This window comes from Phalacrocorax aristotelis, chromosome 2, assembly GCF_949628215.1.
Source record: "Phalacrocorax aristotelis chromosome 2, bGulAri2.1, whole genome shotgun sequence".
Taxonomy (NCBI): Eukaryota; Metazoa; Chordata; class Aves; order Suliformes; family Phalacrocoracidae; genus Phalacrocorax; species Phalacrocorax aristotelis.
The window spans coordinates 50088423-50097529 of record NC_134277.1 but is presented as its reverse complement, the minus strand read 5'-3'; positions in this window follow the sequence as shown (position 1 = coordinate 50097529).

The following is a 9107-nucleotide window of genomic DNA, read 5'->3' as shown; positions in this document are numbered from 1 at the left end:
CAGTATAGTAACATTTTCACATATGGGCAGTGAAATTCTTCAAATTCCTAGCGAACTTCTCCTCCTACAAACTATCACAGTAAGTTCATGGCCATGCCAGGATATATTTTCCAGAAAAACCTTTATACACTTAGTATAGGGAGATTTATTGATATAAGATCAAATATTAACCTGCATTTCGTAACCTGGAAAAAATAAGCCACGTTAGGAATAAAGACATTGACTGTTACACTATTGCTGGCTGTGGGTGTGCACAAATACATAAATAAATAAAGAGATAATACAGCAAGGTCCTCTGATCAAAACTGATTAGTAATTTTATTCAGGCCACTTGCTTAGACGTTTTGGATAGCTTGTATAGTGTCGATGAGAAAAGCTGCTTGAATGTTTTTTTTTCTCCACTTCTTTTGCATCTGTTTCTCACTTTTATGCTGCTGTGCCTGTGTACAGCTTGGTGCTGCGCAAGAGTGAAGGCTCTTATTTCTTTTCCCTCTCAGGACTGCATCATGCAGTACATTACCAACATCTGATATTAAATGCATAACGTGGACTGTATTTTTCCCAGTATTTCCTCACCGGCTGTAGGGTCTCCCTCTCATTTAACCTCTTTTTGGGTCATGCCATTGAAGTGCCTTTCAAGAGCGTCCCTTCACTACTGTGGTATTAGAATTTATTAAATGCTGTTGGCATTTTTGTAACCTCTCTTTAAATACTCCTTGGACAAAGGAGTCATAGTCAGACCATGGTTGAGGTGAGCTCAAGAATGTATGATGTGAAGGCAAAGGTGGTGTATTACCATTAAAAAAAAAAGTTCTTCGGGTTTTTTTTTAATGGAGTCTCTGCCAAGGCCCGGTGAAACAGCCTTGCTGCTAAAGCCAGAGCAACCCTTGCACCAGCGGCCCAGGACGCCTGCAGCTGTAGGGCTGAGATTATTTACTACCACTGGAAAGACATTGGAGACCTTTACCTACTTGGAGGTATTTGCTAGTGAAGGGGAAATCCTGAGGATATAACTGGTTTCTGTACAGGCCTGCCACTGATTTGTTGTTGTTGTTAGCTATTTACAATTTCTCAAATGAGTTCAGCCCTCATTTCTGCTGACTTCTCCTTACTCATTATCTTCATCAGTCCTTTGTAATCTTTTTCAGCCACTCCAAGCTAGAATTTAACAGCTGAAACCAGTGAAACATCCTAAAATCCTAGGGTTGTCTTCCTAGAGCCTTGCAGCAGCAGAAAAAATGAATTCCTCATGTGTATTATTTTCTTCTCCAGAAGTCTGCAGCCGCACAGTTCACACCTGATTCATTTCTAATTTCACTTGCTGTTAGTATTTTTCCCTCCCATTGGAATACAGCTGGCATGTTCCCCTGTGAAGTGTATTAGCATGTGTTTTTCTACACTGAGCAATATTTTAGTCCCTAGATGTAACACTGCTATAACAGGCGCCCCCTGTGTTGCCTTCACTCCAAGCTTTGGAGGAACAAGTGCTCGTTTACACTGAGGTTCCCATCTGGAGATGCACCCAAAGCTTTGAAGCTTTTGAAACTCAGCTGTCTAGCTGCAGTAGGCTACAGACTCTTTAGCAAAGCCTGAGGTGGCCTCTTTTTTTGAGTTTATAATATGATGTACTGGAACACATACTCGCTTGTCTCTGTGTATCGCTTGTGTTCCTCTATTCTTCATTTGCTTACTGTTTACGTGCTTACGACTCATTAGCGTTCTAATGAAATGAAAGACATCCTTGAAACATTGTACTTGCTTTTTTCTGGGCAAGTTTGTCAAGCTTCTCAGCTTATCTCTTGGGGGAGTCTAAATGTAAGCTTTAGTCTGGTGCTGTAACGCAACTCAGAACACAAAAATGGAATTTGTGGCCTTAAACGTACAGCTACCAGGGATCATGTTTCCAAATGCAACGTCTTAGTTTCCAGAAGAATACACAAAAGCATATTCCAGTTGGATTTTGTTTCTCAATGAGGGGTTATAAATTTTGACAGAATACACTTTATGGAAACTTTGCACTGCATAATAACCTTTGTGACGAACTGGATTGTACTTTAAACCAAACTTTTTCGATGAAAAATTTTCAGAGAGACCCAGTTTTCATTTGCAAGGCATTAGTAAAGGTGTTTTTGAGAAATTCATTACCATTACATTTTTGACACCTTTTCCATCTGTATCAGAATGCTCTTTCTCTGTGTCCAATATGATCTACAGTGTTTCCAAATATCACCGGCAAATTGACTTCCTGTAGTCACAGACAGATTAAAACTGCCTTTTTGGTATGTAGATGTAAAAATAATAATTTACCTAGGCAAAAGAAAAACAGCAACCATTCCAAATAGCTCTTTTAAATCACTTTTCCTTCCTTCATTGCCTGAATAATGCAGTGGCTCACATTTTCATTGCTGTAAACACAGCTGCATCCCAATGTAACTGCATTCATTTCAGCTGTGTTATGTTACTTTGACGTGGTGCAACCTAGTGATGGGACAGCACTTGCGCTGTGAGGCATGAGGAAAAAATTGGGAGCATTTCCACCAGCAAATGCACTCATTTGGCAGCAGAGCTGAGAAATGGCAATTACAGGGAAGTTAAAGAGAGATAAAGAGCTCTTCTTTGGAGAAGGTCTGTCTCTGTGTATGTGTCTTGACTACACTGGTCGCATGGTGACAGTTATAACTCTAAGCTGTACTTAGTGAGATGACCATGTGAAAGCCAGCTAATCTCATCTTGCTCTTCCTTGGGGTCTGTATCGGCTCAATGTATTTTAGGCAATTATCTGAAAGTAAGAGGAAAGAAAACTTTGCTCTTCTGTTCTATGCACCAGCAGCCAGCTATTTGTGATTCGCTACTTGCAGTCTCCCATCTCATGCTGGAAATTTTCAGGAAAAGAGCCAAGTCAAAAATCAGCCCTTATTTCTATCACAGCAAAAGCAAGACATCACTTGCTTCCTTCTCCTACCTCACCTCTGCATCACACACTGGAGACTGAGAGGATGGCAGGAGTGAGTCAGTGTTCCCAGCTCTGCAAAAATCTTTCAAGAATAACTTTTGAGTGTGAATCTCCTCTCAGTTACTGTCAGAAAATAATGCATTGGCCTTAAAAAAAAAAGTCATCTCCCAACCTTTCCCCATGCAAATGTATGGGCTGCAGTCTCCTACGTCTTGCTGGGGTTTATGATACCGCAAGGAAAGCTGTGGTATGGCAGAGCCAAGGACCCCAGGGCTTTTAGGCCAACCAGCAGGACCAAAGAGAGATAGAATGGAAGCAGCAACATCCAAAGTCTAATGTGTCTGCGAAGCTCAGATAAACCTTTGTTAGTGGCTTTGTCGCTTGCCAGAAAGCCCTTTGTGTAAGTATCTGACTCTGGAGGGCGTTTCGCTAGTATTTTGACAAAATAATATTTTTCTGTCTGGATTAAGGTGTAGCCTTAATCCAGAATCACCCAGAGGTATTTTTACAGGGTAGACCAGGAGCTCATCTAAGTCCCACAGAGGCCAAATGACTGAAACATCATTTGCCTTCATTCTCTTTCCAGAGATGTAGTGTTTTCACTTACCAGAAACATACATTTGTTCAGTAATTTATTTTCAAATGGTACAGAGAAGAGCTTTCTCTGAGGGCTTTTTCTCGGAAGCGCAGCAGAGGCCCCACTAGTCAAGATTAGGACCACAAATAATGATTATATTTTTTTTTCTCTCCTTTGACGCACGTGCAACATTTTCTATGCCTTCAGGTCCTGGGGCTTGTTCTGCTCTTTCTGTACTTGCAGGCTTTCCTGTGGTGCAACAGGCTGTGCAAACACCTTGCTCTTAGGGTGTGCAGCACTTCACAGCTACCGTTAGTCATGGAGAAGGAGGCAAGCAGGCCCTCGCAAGAAATACTGGTTTCAGGCTAAAGGAAATTGCCTGCTGCAGTAAAATGGGCACCACTTTGTTAACTGTGATGGAGCCAGGTTGTTTTACACCCGTAAGAAATTAGGAACCAAGGACAGAGCAGCCTTAGGCAAAGAGGAGGGGGAGGGACTCACTCCTGTTGTGCCCGTAACAGTCGGGTTTAGCAATCAGTTTACATGGGGGCACTCTGCTCTTACCAGCTTACCTGGAAAACAGAAGGCTCCAGGCTCTGTTTTATCAGCAATACCATGTTTTCAGCTCCTTGGGGGGAGGTCTTCATCATGCAAATGTCCTGCTGTCTTTTCAAACACCTCTGTGTGCTTTCTGGCATGTCTTAGGCAACCACCAGGGTCCAGCACTCGCGCAACCATAAGCTTTGCCATCATTTCATTAAAGGCAGCTTTAGGCAGCAGCAGTGTGCATTTCCTACAATTCTTTCTTTGTCCTACCCTGTGCTTCATTTTATAGTAATAGGATATATTTTTTAAAAATAGTCTCTTTTGGAAGACTTTTTGTATTATTTTTGTCACTTTTTTTTCCCCCAGAAGAGGGAAGAAAGGCTGGAAACTGTAGTGATAGGAAAAAGGCAAGAAAACAAAGAGCAAGATACACAGGAGTCATTTAGGAGGGATGTTTGGCATGATTTTATTATTAAAAATGGGGAGAAATAAGGAGGATGGGAAGGGCATTGTTGAGACTATCTTAGAAGCAGTGTCAAATCTGATGTAAATGCTGTTGCCTTGTCCCTGGTGGAAAAAAGGGTGTTTGTCCTTCAGCTGAGCCCTGCAGCTGGCTCACACCACTTGCCATCCCACGGTGGGGAGGCAAAGGCCTGGCAACAAGTGCACCAGCCCTGTGTTTTGCCCCAAGCGCTGCTGTTCACTGGTGGTGGATGCACTTGTGGCTTCAGAGGAGAATTAAAGCAGAGCCCTCACATGGCAATAATCCTGTGTGCTGCAGGCTCACATTCACATGGTGCTCAGCAGCTTTGCCGATGGTGCAGCTTTTGTGGGGCCACGCTGGTGCACGTGGTCCTTTAAGGCACCTGTACAGCTCTTTTTCATCAGCACAGCAGTGCTGAGCACAAAGAGTACACCTCCAAAAGTGGGTTAGAAAACTTTTGGCTCCTGACTTTTATGCCTAAAATAATTTCTGTTTCAAAATAAAGCTCTGCTGAATCCATACATTCTGTGGGGAAACCTGTATCCTGCTGCAGGGGATTACAGTGTATATGCAATATACTAAGACACGCTGATCAGGTATAATTTAGTTGATACTACAGTAGATCTATGTGCAGGCTATACCCCTCTTTCCATGAAACATCAGCCAGTGAGGCAGTGGAGCAGGGTAAAAGTCCCTCTGCCCAGCCTAGTCGCAGCGGTACCCCTTGTGCATCAGGTCCACTTAGACATGTTTGAGCAACGCTGTGGCCTTTTGTGCTGCCTGGTGAGAGTCAGAAAATTGTATTCAGGCAAATCTGTACTGACAATACCCCCTCCTAAGAAGCCCTAGAAAAGAAGTGCTGTTCTGAAAAGAAATAATGTGTGTTATTTCAAAGATGCCATTGTTCTTGATTTTTCTTTCTCTTTGTGAAATAGTCTCTTATTTTCCAAAGAGGAAATACAGTCCTTAAATTAGATCTCACAGGGATGCTGGCTCCAGAATTGTGAAAATTAATACACAAACAATTAAATTTTAAAACAAAAAAAAACACCCAACAATGGAGCAGGAACTAAGTCACTGATATTAAACCCAGCGTTATGCAAATTAGGTCATAAACTCTCAGCCAAATTTAGGAAATTTTTTTGATCTTTAATTCACTTCACTCTGCCATCAGAATCCTTCTTGCCCATTTTTTTTCCCCCAGGATAAAAGCCCATCATTAAATAATGGCTGCATAAACTCCTCTTTCTATTTCTTCCTCTAAATAAAACTCTTTAGAGCAAATAATGAAGGGGGGCAAGAATTGAAGATGAGAAGAAACTACAGTGATAGTAACTGACAAACAAAGCCAGGGCTTGACAGATTAATTTCCTTCCCTGAATTACACTGATCTTATTTGCAGGGTCATTGTATGCATCTTTGTTTTAGCCCGAAGAGTCCTACACATAGAGAAAGGGGTAAAAAAAGGAGTTTTCATTTGGTGAGAAGTACACTGGGTTTTTATTTACTTGCTTTTTATAAGCAGCTGGTCCAGCCTGCAGAATCAGTAAAGCTGTCACTGTGCTATCAACAGGCAAGCTCTCTGAAGCTAGCCCACCCTCAAAAAACGGGGCCACCAAGGAGCAACAAGACACAGCGGTCTTCAGGGAGCACAGCAACATTTGTTGTATGAAATCGAGGGACAACCGCAGCTTCTCAGGGTGGCTGGTGGGCTATGAAATTTTTACTTTCGGGTCATTAATGTTGTGTACCTTTCTTTATCTACCCAAAACAGTTTGAGTGATCAACATGCATGTGGCAACCTGGACCATGCTGCTGAGGGCGGTAATGCTCAGCACTGGGGTCGCCCTGCTCTGAGTAGAACTTCATGGCTCCCAGGTGAGGTGTTCCCTTGTCCCTGGGGTAATTGGTATGAAAAAAAATCCTGGCCCATACAGATGTTCACAATTATCTAGAAAGTATATCTACAGCTGTTAGTGTAGGTAGCCAGTTAGAAATGTTGAAGGGCAAAGTCAAGTAGCTATAAATTAGAAAAAGCCACAAAAACTTTATTCAGTTTGTCACGGATATGTGTTATGACATAACCAGATCTTTGGCATTACGTGTAATGGGCTCAGCACCTTTTTTTTTAACAGACATTTCATTTGTAGGAAGGTGGTGGTGGAGAAAGGGAATTGCTGTCTCTTTGGCAAGAGTGCACTGTTCAGAGCAGAGCTATAGCCGTTCATTTTGACACTAGGAAGATCTCTACACATCTCAGCAGATCACCTGTAATTAAAAGTAGTAATTGATAGATGATTAAAGGCTGTATCATAAAAAAAAATTACTTGACCCGACTACTACAGGTTATTAGATTACCAAAGATAAGTAGGCGCTTTCCAATAAGACTTTTCTCCTCTTCCAGATAATTCCTGACAGCTCCTGTAATGAAAATGTCAAGATATCTCTGTCAAATGCCTTTGAATTAAGAAGGCACGTTATCATGTTTTACAAATTGTTACCAAATTACACTCATCAAAGGGGTATTTTACTCCAGTGATTGTTTCCCTCCCAGTAATATATAACAAAAAGCCTAGAGATGGATGTAGTTGCGCATTTCTGTCGTGTTGTCAAATTCCATTCATCCTCCTGTGGCTCATCTGTGCTTCTAAAATACCTGCAGTATTACTTACATATCTGCACTATTAAATATTATACTTCTCTAACATGTATTAACTGTGTAAACTGTAGACTTTGAAAGTGGCATTAGAATTACAGGCCCTTCACAGGGGGACTGAAGGCTCTATTGCCATTCATCATTCAAAAGGATTAATTAAAGAACTGCTGAAAGAAATGGCTTAAGAGCCTCTTCAAAATGATTGAATGTAAGGAGTCCTGCATTAATAACAGACTGATTCTGGTAGACCAGAACAATATTGGGGGGGGGGGGGGGGGGGTGTGTTTTACATTTCTAAGCAGGGCGTTGCCAATTATTTTCACAGTCTGTCTTATGATATACATCGATAAATTGATTGATTGATTGATAGATAGCTGCATAACAAAATATATATCTCCGTATCATGTGAGATAGCTATATAGTTTATATAAAAATGTCACAAAAATATGTGTAGATATAAATGCTAATTAAAGGCCTACTTTGGTGCCTGAGAATTGTATGAACATTTCAGTTTTCCTGTTAAAAATATCCCTCCCCCTGAGGTCAGGAAAATAACACAAACAGTATTTCTTTGTCCACAAAAAATAAAAAAGGGGAAACAGAACACAAACAAAAGAATAAAATTTCCTTCTTTTCCTTTTCATGTGTCATAATTTGTAGATCAATCTCACTTTTTTTAAATCTTTGCACATACAAAACTCAGGATGGAAAACTGGCTCTCAGCAGCAGAGATTGTTGTTTACAATGTGTCATCTCTTCAGCTTTTAGCAAGGAACCCAGGAAAAATGAACTCAAAGCAAGCATTATCATGCTGATAAGGGTAACAGTAAGGAAAAAGCAGAACATGGTGGTTTTTTTATCTACAGCAAAGTGGAAGGGGGAGCTGGGGCTCAGAGACAGAGACTAGAACATAAAAATATAGTGTTTGAAACACCTTGCTAGGAAATTTCATTTAGTTTCTTACTAAAACTTCACTTCTAGTTAATCTGAACCTTTAGAAGGAAGGTAAAGCTTTCTTCAGACATGAGTTGACATCAATAGGAGATAGGAGGGTTGAGCTCCCTTCTGTTAGCTTCCTTTCCTGTGTGCACAGTAGTTTTAGAGGCTTCTTTTAAGAAAGTCAAGTTTTAAATTGCCTTCCTGTGCCATATTTTGGACACAGGAAAGCAGATGCGTCATTTCACAAGTATCACTTTTTTATTACTACTTCTCAGATTAGCAAGCAAGGATATGACTAGAGTCAAGCTGGACACTGCCTTACAGAGCAGGATGTAAGCAATGTCCTAGAGGAGTCTGAATGCTCCTGCTAAAATAATTATCCAGCTGTATAACAGTGAGGCGCTGTATGTGAGACCCTAACAATACAGCAAACGTGTGGGTATCCTTGCATGGACCCAGAAAAAAGTGCAAAGAGGTACATGCACCATAGTTTCTTCATTCATTCCAGTTTACCTTCTTATTCTGTAAATGCTAGGCCTGGAGAAATTATATAGCTGCTGCAATACTCTGAGATGTGCCTATCTGGCCAGTGAAATTTACGTTCCAGGTTGTGGGCCCAGATTTACCATACAATGCCTGAGAGAAAATTTAAATAGAGATTATCAGAGCCAGCATGTTAATCAGGGTGTGTTTTTTTCAGGCAAAAAGCAAGGACAGGGATTGTACTGTCTGTTTTCCCTGGCCTGGTGTACATGTGCATTAATCTGCAAGGATTTATTTGACTCCCTGTGTTTCACAGCTCTTAACACCTCCATGGTGGCAGGAACTAAAACCACTTCTCATTCATAAAATGCAACCAAAACAGTAAGGAGTAGCTGCAGTGACCATTTTTTTCTTTAGCAGCCCCAAGTTTCAAGCAAGACAGTTCGGCGAAGTTAGTGGGCAACCTGGG